The following is a 16,031-nucleotide window of genomic DNA, read 5'->3' as shown; positions in this document are numbered from 1 at the left end:
AATCACCAAATTTTTATTGGATTATACGACAGATTAAGTTTTTTTTTCAAAATAGTTCAAATAGCAACACTTACATAGCCCTGGAATGGAGATAGAAAATGGGTTCCAGATCCAGCTCAGCCACTCAATCTTGAGCAAAATATTTTCTTTCTCTGAGACTTAGTTTATTAAGCTACAAAAATATGTGCATTAAACTAGAGATCTAGTTATGATATATCATTCTAGGATTTGCCTAATTCACCATGTTGTCTAAAGCCATATACATCTTCCTTATATCCCTCCCTATTTCCTTCTGTTCTTTTCTTACCTTCTGTTACTTAGTTATGGTCCTCAAGATGGAAAGGTCTACTCTTCTGGTCAGGACCACTAGGGGGAGCAGATATGCCTCTGCCTAAAGTTCTTTCTGAGTTTGAAAGAAATATGGGGGAAGAGGTGGAGAACTCTGGGGTTTGCCTCCCTTCACCTCACCCACCAAACACAAATAAAACAATCCTAGGTCTGCAAAAAAGATCATAAGTGGAGAGAGGCAGAAGCTTCATGTAGGCAGGGAAACTACAGTTCAGAAATTTAAGAAGGGATGAAGGTCAAATGGGGCAAGAGAAGTTGGGGTGATTTGGGTTTCAGTTTTTTTTAGACTCCTGGGGCACCTAGGAAGCCTAGTGGATAGAGAACTGGCCCTGAAGGCAGAAAGACCTGAGTTCAGATGTGACCTCAGACACTTACTAGTTGTGTGACTTTGGGCAAGTCATCTAATCCCTATTGCATGCAAAAATAAAATAAATTCTTAAATTTTTTTGAGTCATGGTTCCTTTTGAAAGTTTGGAACAACTTAAGAGCTCCTTGTCACAATATTGTTTTTAAATGCACAAAGTTAAATATATAAGATTAAAAAGGAAATCAGTTCTATTGAAAATGTGTCCATATTGGTTATGTTGAAAATATTTTTAAAAACAAATTCATAAAAAACAAAAATAAAAACAAAAACAAATTCATGATCCCTATGTTAAGTAACTGATTTAGAATCAGTAGAGAAGGAAAAAGAAGAGAAAGACACAGAGCAGCACAGTCTTATATTAACATTGTTCTACCCATAGAAATATAAACAACTATTCTGAAGCATACTTCCAGAGACACAAAGATGGGGCATTCAGAATACACAAAATCATAACCCAATGCTATACACACAATAGATCCACTGCCACAACTAGACACCAATACAACATACTTATAGACAGAGACACAAAGAGAGAAAGGCATCAACACCCTTTCAGAGAAAGAGAGACACTACTCTTGTCTTTGCTTAGGATGTACCCCATCTCCATCTCCACTTCAGGAAATTTTACTCAGTTTTCAAGACCTACCTTAAATGTTTTCTTCTTAGAAGTTCTCTTTAATAAAGAAACAGAGGATTTAGGGCTGGGAAGAGCAGTAAAAACCACCTTGTGTAATTATCTCATTTTCAGAAAAGAAATTGAGATCCACAGAAAAGAAATGAACTGTTTCCTAAGTTGACAATTCCTTTTTTCTTGTTTTGTTTGTCTTATGTTATTATATTTTGCATTGTAGTCTTTGTGCATTTATTACTTGGTATTGCATAATATACAGGTGGCACATCCCTTCTTTAAGATTACATGCTCCAGGAGGCAAGGCAACATCTTATCTTTGTAGCTTGCTAAGCACAAAATAAAAGTTTGAGAAATAGTTGAATAAATGTATGAACCCATTAGATACTAAGGCACACATATAGACACATAGATAGACACCAATATACACCTACACACAAATGTGACCTCATATATTTTCTAGCTGTATGATCCTGTTACTTAACTTCCATTTGTTTCAGTTTGCTCGACTGTAAAAAAGGAATAATGATACTATAATTCCAGGGTTATTGTAATGATCAAATGAAATAATTGTAAAGTATTTAGTAAAGTGCTGCCCCTTAATAAATGGAAACAAATGTTAGCTATTCAGTTCTGTTTGTGGTGACAAAGAATTGGAAATCAAGGGAATGCCTATCAATTGGGTAATGGCTGAACACGTTGTGGTATATGATTGTGATGGAATACTATTGTTATAAGAAATTATGAGCAGAATTGTTTTAGAAAACTTGGGAATTCTTATAGAAATTAATGCAAAATTAAGTGAGCAGAATCAAGAGGACATTGTACACAGTAATATAGAAATATGTTGTGCATGATTTCATACATATAATTAATATATTCTTTTCCTTCTCAAAGGGTGGGGGAAAGGCAAAAGAGAGGGAGAGAATTTAGAATTCAACTTTTAAAAATATTTTTCAAAGTATGTATTGGCTAAATATTTAATGAAATAAAGCTATATTTTAAAATGTTATTATATATGTGTGCATCACATACAGAGAGAAAGCCTATGGAGGTAGAAGACATGCTAAAATTCTACCTCTTAAGATTTATTCTGTATGTGGATTTGAACAAGCCTTTGGACATTCCTGATTCTTTCTACCTCAACTTCTTTCTCATTTGAAAAGGAGACCAGACTAAATGATCTCTGAATTTCCTTCTGGTTCTAATCCCTTCTTGAATTTCAAAGTAAATCCAGGAACAGCTCATATCTCTCTTTTTCATGAACTACCCAATAAAGGAGAGTTAAGGGCATCAGGCAAAAAACAGCCAAAATATCAGACTTAATCCTTTACTGGGGTTACAGAGTCTGAGCCACTGCCCAGTGGTCTCACCCCCTGCCTCATCAATTTTCCTTATTCCTCGCACTTAGCACAATGCCTAGCATACAATAACTACTTGTGTGTGTGTGTATATATATATATATATATATATATACACACACACACACATAATTTTTTTTGCTGTGGCAATTGGGGGTAAGTGACTTGCCCAGGGTCACACAGCTAGAAAGTATTAAGTGTTTGAGACCAGATTTGAACTCAGGTCCTCCTGACTACAGGGCCAGTGCTCTATCCCTGTGCCATCTAGCTGCTCCAACTTAATATATTTTTGTTGATTGACATCTATCATCTTTTGCTCCCATCCCAAGCTCCACAGATATGGACCATAGCTCCAAAGTTGGAAGGACCCCCATAGATCAAGACTTAGAAGTCATTAAATCCCACCTTTTCATTTTATAGTCAAGGCTGAAGCCTGGGAAGAGATCAATGATTTGCTCAGGATTACTCAGTTCTATAAAGAACAGTTGTTTGTCCTTAGGAACTTTGTCCTCAATATCTCCCTTCAGGCCAGTGCCTTTAATAGTCACAGGTGTTTATGATTCAGGTGACAAGGTGTTCTCCCTTAGCCCTTGGTTTGAAAAGAAGACAAGAGGAAGGGACTACTCAGGATTCAACTCAAGGCATAATCTGACACCTTGCCCTCCAATCCAATTCCATACTTAGAATCACAGAAGAGAAGCAAAGAATAACAGGGTTGAAAGGAACCTTAGAATGGAAAATGGTAGAACACCTAGAATGTCACAGCTGGGAGGGACTGAAGAAATAATGAGTCTAACCTCATCATGCTACAGAAAAGGCAACTGAGGCTCCAAAATAGGAAGTCACCTGATCAAGATTCCATAGCTAGTTAGCAACATTACTTCAATGAAGACATTTGTCTCTTGAGACATGCTAGTCAAGAAATTGTTCTGATTAGGTCTTTTACAAATTTATGTTAGACAACTTCAGTGATGCTCCCTTATCAACTCATTAACGCCTACACCACAGTGGCTCTTCCAAATTTTTTCATTCCTCCTCAAATATCCCATGACTCCCTCTCTTCCACCCTCTGAGATGAGAAACTTGCCTTAAAATCCAGGCCTTTCACCATGAGTTCTTCTCTCTTGCTCCTTATCTAATATCACCCAAATGCCTTCTGCTGCTAGCCACTATTTCCTCCTTCATTCTAGTCTCATGCAAAGATGTGGCTCTTCTCCTTGCCAAGGCAAATTATTTTCCATACAAATAATCCCATTCTATTCCATCTCTTCCAATAAACTGTCCTCTTTGTCATTCTCACTCTCTTATCTTCAATTTCTCTCTACTCCCTTACAAACATGCCTATCTCCTTTATCCACAACACATACACAAACACACAACCTACACCAAACCAATGAAAACAAAAATAAGCAAAAAATGATACCTCTAACTTGAACTTCTGATCTTCCCTATTGGTCTATATCTCTTCAAGAGAGGAGGCTGTCTAAAATAGGTGCCTTGTCTTTTCTTTTTACTCTCTTTTCAGCAATCCTGTTTTTAACCTCATCATTTCAGCAAAATTTCTCTCTCCGGTTACTAATGATCTATTGATTTCTGAATCTAACAGGCTTTTCTCAATCCTTGCTATTCTTGCTTGACCTCTCTGCAGCTTTTCACAATGCTGATCACTATTTCCTCCTTGATATCTCTTTTTTCTAGGTTTTCAGAATACCCATCTCTCCTGATTTCTCAATCTCCTCTGCTAGGTAGGTACTCATCCAAGTCAAGCCCACTGACTTTGGGTATTTCACCTACTTTGTCTTGGGGTCCTCTTTTACACTACCCTTCACTTGATAATCTCATAGATTTAATTACCATCTCAATACTGATCAATCTCAAAACTACATATCCACTCCCTGCAGACCTCTGGTCTTACATCTCCAGTTGTCTTTCATACATCTTCAACTGGATGTTCTGTGTTAAATTCAATATGTCTAAAACTGAACTCACTGTCTTCTTATATCCTCACCTTTTTCAATTTCCCTATTACTGTTGAAGGTACCACCAGACTAGCAATCTATATACCCTTCTCAAGTCCCCACTATCTCTCACACCCCACATCCAATCTGTTAAGGTCTATAGATTTCACTTTTGCAATATTTCTCTAATGTGCCCTGTTCTATCTTCTGATACTGCCACCTTTCTGATACAGGCACTTATCACCTCAAGTTTGGACTAATACAATAGCCTGCTGGTTCATATATCTGGGTCAAGTCTCTCCCCTCTCCAATCCATCCTCCATTTAGCTATTAAAAGGGATTTTCCTCTTTGAAAATTTGACCATGTCACACACACCCCCTTTCCCATGCCATTCGATGAATTCCAATAGTTCCCTATCTCCAGAATAAAATATAAAATCTTCTGTTTGGCCTTTGAAACCCTTCATAATCTAATTCCTGCCTTTCCTGGCCTTACCCCGCTTCTGTGATTCAATTAAACTGGCTTCATTGCTGTTTCATACACAAAACACTCCATCTCTGGGGGCTTGAGTATTTTCTTTACCTGTCTCCGATGTTCTTCCTCTTCCCTGCCTTCCCAACTAAAATCCCATCTTCTACAAGAAGTTTTTTCCAACCCGTCTTAACTCTGGTTCCTTCTCTGTTATTTTCTATTTATTCTGAATATATTTGGGGGGAATGGGGGATAGATACATCTTTGTTGTCTCCCACTTGAAATCGTGAGCTCTTCGAAGGTAGTGACTGCTTTGCCTCTCTTTGTATCCTCAGTACTTAACACGGTGCCTGGCACATAACAGGAGCTTAATACTAGTAGTTTCTATTGCACCAAGTTGCTCATCTGCATGTATATGCTCCACACTCGGGAAACACACACCGCTCCTTTCTCCCTTCTTTCCCCACCTTCCCCTTCACGCCCCAATAAAGGTAGAACTAGGAGGGCTAGAGTTCAGGAGTACAGTGGAATCCCTCCACTAGTTTACAGACGTTTACTCTTGTGCAGTAAATAAGAGATGAATAAGAGGGAAATAAGGTCATCAAACTGTGGTTAGGGAAGTAGTCCCAAATCTAAGGCAGAGCAGTCTTTCCAAGTCCTCAAGGTCTTAGAGCCGGGAGTGTAGAGAAATCTCGAGGCAATGGGCAGTAGTGGTTGTCAGAATTTAGGGTGGGGACGTCTCTCTTCGTAAATCAGAGGCTGGGAGGAGCGGTGGCGGGTGGGTAAGCAGGCGGGCGGGCGGGCGGGCAGGGAAAGGGTCCCAAAGGAGATCTGGATTTCTTCTCTTGCAACTCTTTTTGACTCGTTTCCTTAAGCTGCAGTCAGATATTTATTTAACCTTGCAGCTTAGCCGCCGGCTTGGGGAAGGGGGGTGGAGTGATGGTGGTGGAAGACGGTGGAGGAGAGGAAAGGGAACTAGTGGAACTGGGGAGAAGCAAAAGAAGATTAAGGGATCTTCTCTCTTTCAAAACACGAATTGCACAAGGTGGAAACTTGGACCGAGGTGGGGTACGGGTGGAAGAGATTTACAGTTACACTTATGGGTTCTATTACTTTGTTGCCTGGCTGCATATTAGCTGCATATCGGAGGATGAACTCGACTAGCTTGGGGAGAAGAGAAGGGAGTCGAAGACAAATAGCAGAGGGAGAGAAGTTATACAGTGTACTGCCGGGTGCCCGGGAAGTTCAATGATCAGTGTACATAACGAAGAACTTCTCGTCCTAGTCTCTTGCACCGCGGGACAGAGAGAGTGAAGAGTTTCTCTCTGGTCCCTAGAACGGAGCCTAATATACTAGAGTGGGAGAGGGGAGGAGGAGCCGAGCGGATGTCCCCCTCCCGGGTGACTCCTAGAGCCGGCAGCTTCACTTCCCCCTAACCCCCGCCCCACCCCGGGGCAGGTGAAGAGGCAAACAGGCTTTGCTCCAGGTGGTGGAGGAGAGAAGGGGGTGGGGGAAAGCCCAAGCAACAATAGCACTTTTATTTGGGTCTGTTTGGTATAGAGCTGGTGGGCGGGGGAGGAGGCGGGCTGGCGGACAAGACTGGGAGGTGGTGGGAGGAGGGTGGTCATCGGCATCTGGCTGAACACCTGCTCCTGCTTAACCCTGAGTTTTGCAGGGTGGGGGGAAGGGGGAGAGGTGGTAGTGAAGTAGTGGGAGGGTGCGAGAGGAATCTTGGCGCTGGAACTGGGTTGTGGGTGATAGAATGAGAAACGGAGTCTTAGGCACTCTGTGATGGAAAGATATTTGGACTAGGTCCTGCCAGGATCTGCTACTAATTCGATGGATGACCCTGGGCTCCTCCTTCACTCTACCCCTCAGGTTCCTCTTTTGCAAAATGAGCTCTGACGGTCTTGTTCCGTGCTTCTAAATTCCACGTTTCGACATTTCGTGGAATTACAGAATTTCGAAGGAGAAGGGATTCTAGTGTCTCACACCGTCATTTTCCAAATGAAAAAAAAAAAAAAAAAAAAAAAAAAACTCGAGGCCAGTGACTCGCAAGGTCTGAGGCCCCTTCCACCAGAGATATTTTTTGTTCTAAGTCCTCCAACTGGTTTATATTTTAAGGTCCCTTCGGATCTTGAAATTGTGTCTTTCGAATTTCAACGTTCCATGTCCTAAGATCCCAAAGTTTCGTGTAGTAGACAATAATATCTATTTTCTGTGTTCCAACATTCTATGTTCTAAAAATTCCTTCCAGCTTCGACAATTTACAGATTGTTTGGGGACTTTACTCGTTCCAAGGTCGCTTCAGGCCCTAACATTCAGTGATTCTAAAGGACAAAAACTCAAGTGTCCAGTCAACCTGAATATTGGAAGCGTAAGCACCTAATTAAGTCGCTTCTGGGGTTCCCTTGGCCAGTCTCCAGGATTGTCTGGGCGCCTTGAGCTCCTTGTAGGAATTTCTCCCCAGTTTGTGGACCAATCTGGCCTCCCTTTCACCTCTAAAGCAATCTCCCCGAGAAGGGGGACAGCATCCTGTCCCCTAGGGCACCAGAGAGGGGGTGGAGTGGGAGGGAAGGGTAGAGTCCTGGGCTTTGCGCCCCAGCGCGGATTCCCCGACGCCCTCGGGCCGTTCCGGGAAGCCGGCCTTCCGGAGGCGGCGCGGCGCGGCTGGCCCCAGTGCCAGAGAGGTGGGGAGCCCGCCAGAGTCGGGCGGGGGGAAAAGGGGGAGCGGTGGGGAGGGAGTCAGGGAGAGGCCGGACTGGGCGTTCCCGCTTTACCAGCTAACAGCTTCCAGGCTGAGCTGGGGCCCAGTTACTGCAGGTGAGCCCAAGAGATGGGGAGGGGAGGAATAGAGGGGAGCGCTGAAAGATGCAGAATCTTGGTCTTAAAAAGCCATTCTTTTCTAGCCACTAGACCCATCTTAGGTCCGCTCCACAGCAGTAAGTTGTTACTGGACCTCCTAGCTTTTCCACTGAATCCTCGCCCCTTCCCTAGGCAGGGGTTGCAATGAAGGGTGGGTGGCGCCCAGATCCCTGCTAAGGCCCCGCCGCTGCACCTGCCCAGGCCGGGCCCAGCTTTGGCGGCCGTCGGAGCCTGCGAGCACAATGAGGCTTGTTCGTGGGCGGAGGAGCTGCGCCAGCCCGCTGATCCCATAAAATATTATTTGTGTTTAAAAATTCCAGTAATTGACTATGCAGCCGCTTTTTCCGAGCCCCGTGCCAAAGGCAGTAAAATAGCGGCCCGAGCCCGGGTTATTTTCATCATGCAAATTCCCATTCCTGTAAACAGGGTTAAGCGTCCCCGGGAGGGGGCCAAGGGCTGGGACACAGAGCTACGAGCGAAGGGGAGAGGGAAAGAGCGTGTTAACAGTGGCAATGAGACAAGCAGACTGGTCTGCTGGGCTGCAATTACCTATACAACCACGGCTGGAATTACTCTTGATAATAGTTCCCATTTCTATAGCGCTTCAAAATTTACAAGGCGCTGTTCTCAAGACAGCCTTGTGAGGTATATATAGTGCAAACTACCCACATCCATTTTACCAATAAAGAAAACTGAAGGGAGAGGTCGATAGACCTGTCCGGGCCCACTTAATCTGGGTAGCAATTAATGGACTACTCAAAGACCCAGGATCTTTGGACAGCATTAAAAACAAATTGCCTCTCAGGTTCAATCCTGGTTGAACCCCCACCCCCATCTCTACTCTTCTATTTCTTTTCTTTCGGCTGATTTGACTTCTCACAGCAGAAGTAATGGGGTGGTGCTGAGCTCATCTTGGCAAACCATTTCCAGTAGGGCTTGTGATGGAAAAGGCAGAGGACTTCTGTTCATTGAGTTGGGGCATTACAAGTATTAAGCCTGGACACTGAGAAGTTTGTAACTTCATCCTTACCTCCACCCCTTATTATAGCCCCATTCCTAAAAGACTTCAGAGGCCTGGAGGGTTAAGTTAACATGTCTGACAATCCTGGGGGATGTGGGAAATCCTGAGCAAAAAGAAATTAATTCTTTGTTCTCCACCACACAACAGTTGATCTCAGGTCAATAATGGGAAGCTTAAGCTAGTGAGACCCAGACACTTCTGAAAGATGAGCTTGCAGGAAAAGCTGTAGCAGGATTCATAGAATTTTTCAGCTGGAAGGGAATATTTAAGAGCTCTAGCCCATTTCTCTCATTTTGATGATAGCCTAAGTAAAGCTTGTGAAGTGCTTTGCATCTCATTTAACAAATCTGTGAAGCAGGTACTATTATTGTCCCATTTACACAGGAGGAAACTGAGGCTATGAGAAGTAAATTGGCTTCCACCCTAGCTCACACTAGGTTGTCTTCAACTCCAAATCTATGGTCCTATATATATTTTTTTTTTCCTGAGGCAATTGGGGTCAAGTAACTTGCCCAGACTCACACAGCTAGGAAGTATTAAGTCGGATTTGAACTCAGGTCTTCCTGACTTCAGGGCTAGTGCTCTATATTCACTGCGCCCCCTAGCTGCCCCATATGTATTCTGTGTTATCTATACAAAGGGAAGTGGTGTGGGAGTCATCAATAATCTAGTTAAGTGAAATTCAAGGAACATTTATTAATTATTTCTCTGTGTGTGTGTGTGTGTGTGTGTGTGTGTGTGTGTCTCATGGATTTTGAATTGGAAGAAACCTTCAAAGATGTCTTGTCCAACTCCTCATTCTATAAGTGAAGAAACTGGAACTGAGTTAGGTGATTTTCTCAAGCTCTTGAACATGTATTAAGAAGTCAAGGAAGTTTGAACAGGGATCCTATGATTCCAAATGCATCGCCTTTCTACTGTACCTACTCTCCTCTTGCTTCCTTCTCCCTTTGATCTCCTTCATCCCATCCCATCCCCAAAGATGTGTAGGATGGGGTTGACTGGATCTGCTATTCATTCATTCAGCCTCAGCAGAAACATCTGCTGTGGACTCAATAATAAGTGCTAAGCTCTGTAGAAAATTCAGAGATGTATAATAAAAAGGTCTCCACTGTTCTGAGAAAGTTTTCAATCTAGGTGAAAAGACAGCTCTAGTGCTTTAGAAGCCTATTCTCATCCTCTGGTTGTTAGTGATCTCCTTCCTTAAATTGTCAGGTATATATTTATTCACATGTCACATCTACGTTTGTATAGATTCCTTCGAAGGTAAGGACTGTTTTTTATTGATATCTTTTGTTTTTACATCACTTTCATTTCTACATAGATATATAGAAATAGAAAGATAGGTATATAGATATATGTAAACATTTTTTCTTGTTTTGTCATTTTGGTGTATGTATATATAGATATAAATAATTTTTCTTGTTCTATCATTTTAGTCATGCCCACATCTTTGTGATCCCACCTGGGCTTTTTTTTTTTTTTTAAACAAAGATACTGGAGTACTTTGCCATTTTCTTCCCTAGCTCATTTTACAAAAGAAGAACCTGAGCCAAATAGGGTCATACAACTATTGTGTCTGAAGCCAGATTTTATCTCAGGAAGATGAGTTTTCCTGACTTCGGGTCCAGAACTCTATCCACTGGGCCACCTGGCTGCATATGTATATGTGTGTATGGAAGGAATGGAGACATATTTTTTTTCTTTACATATATATATATATATATATACACACACACACACACACACACACACACACATACTTAAAGAGGAAAGTAAATAGCAGTACCTATATATGCTTCTTTCTATCTATATTTATATATGTCCATATCCATGAAATCTGAATGTATAAGAAATATTCCACACCCATAGTCCTTCTACCTTCGAAAGAAAGGAGGCAGGTGAATTTTCTCAATTCTTTTCCAGAGTCAGACTTAGCCACTCTAATTACACAGGGCTCATTTTCTTTGTTGTTGCTGTGGTCTCCATTTACATCTGGGGTTCCTAACATTTTTTTATATCTTGCACTTTGGTAGATTTGTGAAACCTCTGAACCTCTTGCCCAGAATATTGTTTCTAAATGCCTAAAATAAAATATATAGAATCACAAAGGAAAACAATCATATAAAAATCAAATAATTAAAAAAAATTTTTTTAAAGTTCAGTTGCCCAGTTTAAGAATATCTCATTCAAATTTTAATTGTAATTTTATATGGTATTTTCCTGATTCTACTTATTTTTTTTTAGTTCATAAAATCTTCCCATGCTTCTCTGCCTTCATCATATTTATGATGAATCATCACATTCAACAACAATTTAGGTTCTAGTGCCCAGAGTCACACAGTTCTCTATCTATCGAGCCATCTAGCTGCCCCCAGCATGTTCATCTTTTCTTTTTCTTTTTTTTTTTATGTTCATCTTTTCTTACATCATAATATATCTTAGAACATTCCATTATATCTATGTACCACAATTTGCTTATCCGTTTCTCGTCTGATAGGCATCTATTTTGTTTCCAAGTACTTTGTCCAACAAAATGTGCCATTATGAATATTTTGGTATATATGAGACCCTTGAAGTCTCTGATTTCCTTAAAGGTGAATATATCTAGCAGTGGCAAGGTTTTCATTGTCTTTGTATCCCCAGCACCAAGAACAAGATCTTACATAAAATGGGCACATGTAGTTCTGCACCTAATAAATGTTTGTTGGGTTGGATTGAATTATACTGAGTTGGATTTGGTCGGATATATGGTTAAAAACCCCCAGACTTACTTACTTACTTACCTTGAACCCTTTCACTTCACTTCTCTCAGCCTCAGTGGTCCTCCCTGTCTGCTCTGCTGGGATAACAATCATTGCAGTGCCTACCTCATAGGGCTGTTGTGAGGCAATCATTTTGCAAACCATAAATATGATCTCTAAGGAAGATACACATAAATACTATCTGAATGCAAGGGGTCAGGAAGAACCTTTCTGATGGGCTATTCAGAAAGGTTTCATGGGGGTAGTATGATCTAGGCCCTAAAAGAGCTTCTCACAAAGAGAGAAGTAGAAGAAAAGCCTTCAAGACAGCATGAATAGAAACACTGAGCCAGAAAAGAACAAAGTTAATCCATTTGGTGAGTAGTTCCATGGAATATGAGAATAAAGGTCAAGAAGCCATAGGGTAGATGGTGGGTTCAGGGGGAAGGGGGTGGTGAAATGCTTATGCTAGAAAGATGGAGAGGATTTTGGACCATCAAGAGTCCTCCTTTCCTTATTTTCCCAGAGTTCAAAATTAATAAATCAACAAGCATTTATTGAATACTTATTATGTGCTAGACACTAGGGATACAAATATAAATGATGGAATAATACCTAGTCTTTACTTTCTAACAAGAACATATATATAAATATGTGCAATGTGTGGAAAATATAAATAATAAATAAATAAATAAATGATTTATAAAACAAAGTAATTAATTATAGAGGGAGGGCACTAGCAATTGTGGGAGTATCCAGGAAAATTTCATGTAAAACTGAATTCTTAACCTAAGGTCTATGAACAACCCCCTAGTCCCCCAGATGTCACTAGGTGCATAAACTTGGATGAAAAAATGCATCTATATTTAAATTTTACTCCTTTGTAATCCTGTGTTTTTTATTTTATGCGTTTTAAAACCATAAAGATATTACAGGAATTTCACAAGTCTCCAAAGAGATTCATGACACAAAAAAGCGCAATTCCCTTATGTAAAAGGTTGTAAAATGAGATAAATTTTGAAGGAAGAGTATGGAGAAACCTGAACAAAGTTCAGAAATGGGAGATGAAATGTAGATCAGAAGCTCCTATTTAGTTCTATTTTCCACTTCCATTCTTCTAACCTTTAGAATTCCTCTCTTAGTTCACTTCTCTCTTTAAAAGAAAATGAGTGGGGACCATGCAAGATACCAGCCTCCTTTTGACTATGGGCTACTGCTGGAGGAAGAAGCCCCGCTATCCCGGAAGAGCTCAAGGTATGTATGAACAGTTCAAGGTAGGTATGGACAGCTCATTCTCCAGCTAACTTCCTTTCCTTCTGTCTGCTGGTAGAAAGAGTTTCCACATGTAGTTACATATATAGTTATTCCTTTCCATATCATGGGGGTTAGGGGCACAGCACCCCACCATCTGGAAAAAACACATAAATTTTTTGGCCCTCTCTTTGTACCAGAGAAGTCTGAATTTTTTTTTCTTTTATGAGGTGTTTATAGTACAGTACCTTATTATAAAATTTGGATTGATATTATATAATATTATACATATATATTATGCATTTCTGAGTTTCTAAACTTTTTTCCTGTCATCTGCTGGCTTTTGTGCCAATTTCAGCTTCTACAACCCCTCCAAATTCTCATTTAATTTATTATGCCAACCCATGATATATAGGAAAAGTCACCATGTGGAAGGGATAACTATACTAATAAAATCACAGATCTAGTCCTTATCATCTAATCTTTTTCTTACCTCTCTCCCTGTGTCTAAGATACAAATCTCACCTTTCTTCCTCCCTGCTCCCCCATTTCATATTTCATAGGAGGGGATGGATACTTGAAGACTTGGAGCAAGAGCTCACAGAACTAGGCATTCCCTTAGGTAACCCACCAGGACTGGATCCAAGTGGGCAAAGACGTGATGTCGACTCTTTTCTACCACCTATTTTTGCTCCCTGTTTTTGTGGATGTGTCCTGAGATCAAAGTCTGTGCTGAACTCCCGCCCCTCTTCAGCCACTTCCCGAGCCACCACCCCCGAATCAGGACCTACCATGGTCCAACCACCAACTAGGTTTGCAACTCCATCGGGTTTTCACACAACAACCCAGACTGGATCTCCAGCTCCTCCTTCTGGGAGGAGATCTCAAGCTCCGAGAAACCCTCCACCCATACGACAATTAGTCCCACTGCCTGTTTGGCCCCAACCCTTTCATTTTACCATCCCTAAGACCAATCCTCCAAGGGTTCACAACCCTCCTATTGAATGTCTAGGTTCCAGCTTTCCGAGGTGGAGAAAGAAAAAACAGTCCTCTTTGCCTTCTCCTTCTCCTATCTTCAATCCCCTTAAAATAAAGTGTAGTATTTGATGCAACAATGTTGTCTTTCTTTTGTGACTGAGAAGAGCATAATTGAATTCATCATGTATAGAAATGATTTAAAAAAATAACACTTTATGTGCGTCTAATACTTGGTGATTATTATATTATTTGATCATCATAGGTGGTTCAATAGAATAAGCATTTCATCCAAGTATTACATGTGGCTTGCATTTAAGGTTATTTGCAAATGAAAACATTGAGAGATGTTGTGACTTTGGCAAGGTCACATAGTTGAGAATCCCAGAATTTCAAATTGGGTGATAATTAAAAGTTTTAAATTATCAAGTCCTCTTATTTTACAGATGTGGAAACTAAGAAAATATTCTGCTTCCCATTTAGATGAGGAAAAGATTAGACTGAAGAAGGAGCAGGAAAAGACTTTGAGCTGAAGAAAAGGAAATTGTGAAGAAAGTAAAGGTTTGAGAATTGCAAAGAAAGCCAGAGTTTGAATTTGGAGAGGATAAACTATGGCAGGACTTGAGGAAAAATTGAAGCAAGGGTTGGGAGGATTCTTCAAAGTTGAAAAAGTAGGATCTAGCACTGAAGGACCATAGATAAAGGATCCTAAATTGATAGCTCAAAAAGAGTGAAGTGGTAGTCTAGCCCCCAGCTTCTTAAATTATGGGTGGCAACCCCATATGGGATTCTGCACCTGAATGTGAGAGTCCCAAAATTATTTATTAGAAAATGTTTGATTTGTACACCTATTTTATATAACAAATCAGGGAAAAGCAAAAAATTTCTCAGGTGAAAAGGAATGATGAGTGTTACAAATTTAAGAAACCCTGGTCTAGCCCATCTTTCATTTTTCAGAGAAAAAGACTTCAAAGAGAAAAACTCAGAGGAAAAGGAAGAAAAAGGCAGAGCTGAAAAAGGAAAAAAAGAGAAAGGGAGTTGGTAAGGTAAATAAAATATAGATGGGGCTACCATGAGTGATAAGTAACAGAGGAACCTCAATCTTAGCCCTCCAACTAGAATTTGCAGTGATTTGAATGCAAATTTCATATTTCTGTCAAAATCAAGTAATTGATCTTTGTACAAAGTATAAACTGGTCTTCTTCCTAGAAAAGAAGTTAAAGAAAAGGGTTAGGGATTCTCAGATTATCAGAAAGAAAAAAGAATTATTTTAAAGAAGGTGGTGGGAGGAAAGGGGCAGGTGAGAAAGAGAGAGGAAAAGAGAATCAGACAGACAGATAGGAGGTGGGGGAGGGAGGGAGAAAGAAATCGTAGAGAAGAGAAGGGAAGAATGAAGGCCATTGAAATTGCAGCTTAGCAGCAAATAAGAGGCTCTTCCTGAAGATGAAGCTAGACCCCATAAGGAACAAGCAGCTGTTTCCACTTCAGTCAATGATGATGCTAGCTCTCAGAGCAATGTTAGATAAGAGATCATTCAGTTAGGGTCAGGAAAAGACAGAGTAAACAGTGGTAATTGGTAACCCTACTGATAGAGATACTAATATAGTTATTTGTTGGTCTGATAACAACAAAAGGCTGCTCTTTCGAGGACATATATCCAAAATATGACGGAGAAGCTCCTAGGACACTACAGCAGATGCCTACTCCCCACTCACAGTGATTTTATAACTATAAATAATATTGTCAGAAGGAATCTAGATAATATTGCTAAAGATTATAACATTTTATGTAAAAAAAAAACCTGAAAATCTTACGGAGGCAGTATTTTAATCATTTCTACAAGTCAATGGCAAAGATTTTAGAAAAAAAGGCAGTTTTGAAAAGTGTGAACATCTAGTTAAAATAAAGGTGTGCAAGGAATACAGTTTATATCGGACTAAGAAACCCCCAATCTGAGATGGAGTGCCTTTACCAAGGGCTGGTAAAGAGAGTATTTGTCTGACTAGTTATTTTGCAAATCTATTCAAAAGGGATTTAATCT

The 16,031-nt window shown here is 40.4% G+C and overlaps 2 long non-coding RNA genes across 3 annotated transcripts in view; one reads left to right on the top strand and one right to left on the bottom strand.

The window, feature by feature from the left end:
- The window catches only part of LOC116423197, a 90,007-nt gene extending 78,166 nt beyond the window's left edge, over positions 1 to 11,841 (bottom strand). For both annotated transcript variants that reach the window (XR_004233697.1, XR_004233698.1), the window contains exon 1: positions 11,807 to 11,841. This is a non-coding gene — a long non-coding RNA (uncharacterized LOC116423197). The remainder of the gene's footprint in view (positions 1 to 11,806) is intronic.
- Positions 11,842 to 11,945: 104 nt separating this feature from the next.
- On the top strand, positions 11,946 to 14,127 carry LOC116423196. The gene is made up of 3 exons (XR_004233696.1): positions 11,946 to 12,141; positions 12,907 to 13,018; positions 13,579 to 14,127. It is a non-coding gene; the product is annotated as an uncharacterized LOC116423196 (long non-coding RNA).
- Positions 14,128 to 16,031: the final 1,904 nt, after the last annotated feature.

The sequence above is a fragment of the Sarcophilus harrisii genome, chromosome 4 (genome assembly GCF_902635505.1).
Source record: "Sarcophilus harrisii chromosome 4, mSarHar1.11, whole genome shotgun sequence".
Classification (NCBI taxonomy): domain Eukaryota; kingdom Metazoa; phylum Chordata; class Mammalia; order Dasyuromorphia; family Dasyuridae; genus Sarcophilus; species Sarcophilus harrisii.
Note: the sequence above shows the minus strand (reverse complement) of the source record. Positions and strands in the feature narration are given on the sequence as shown.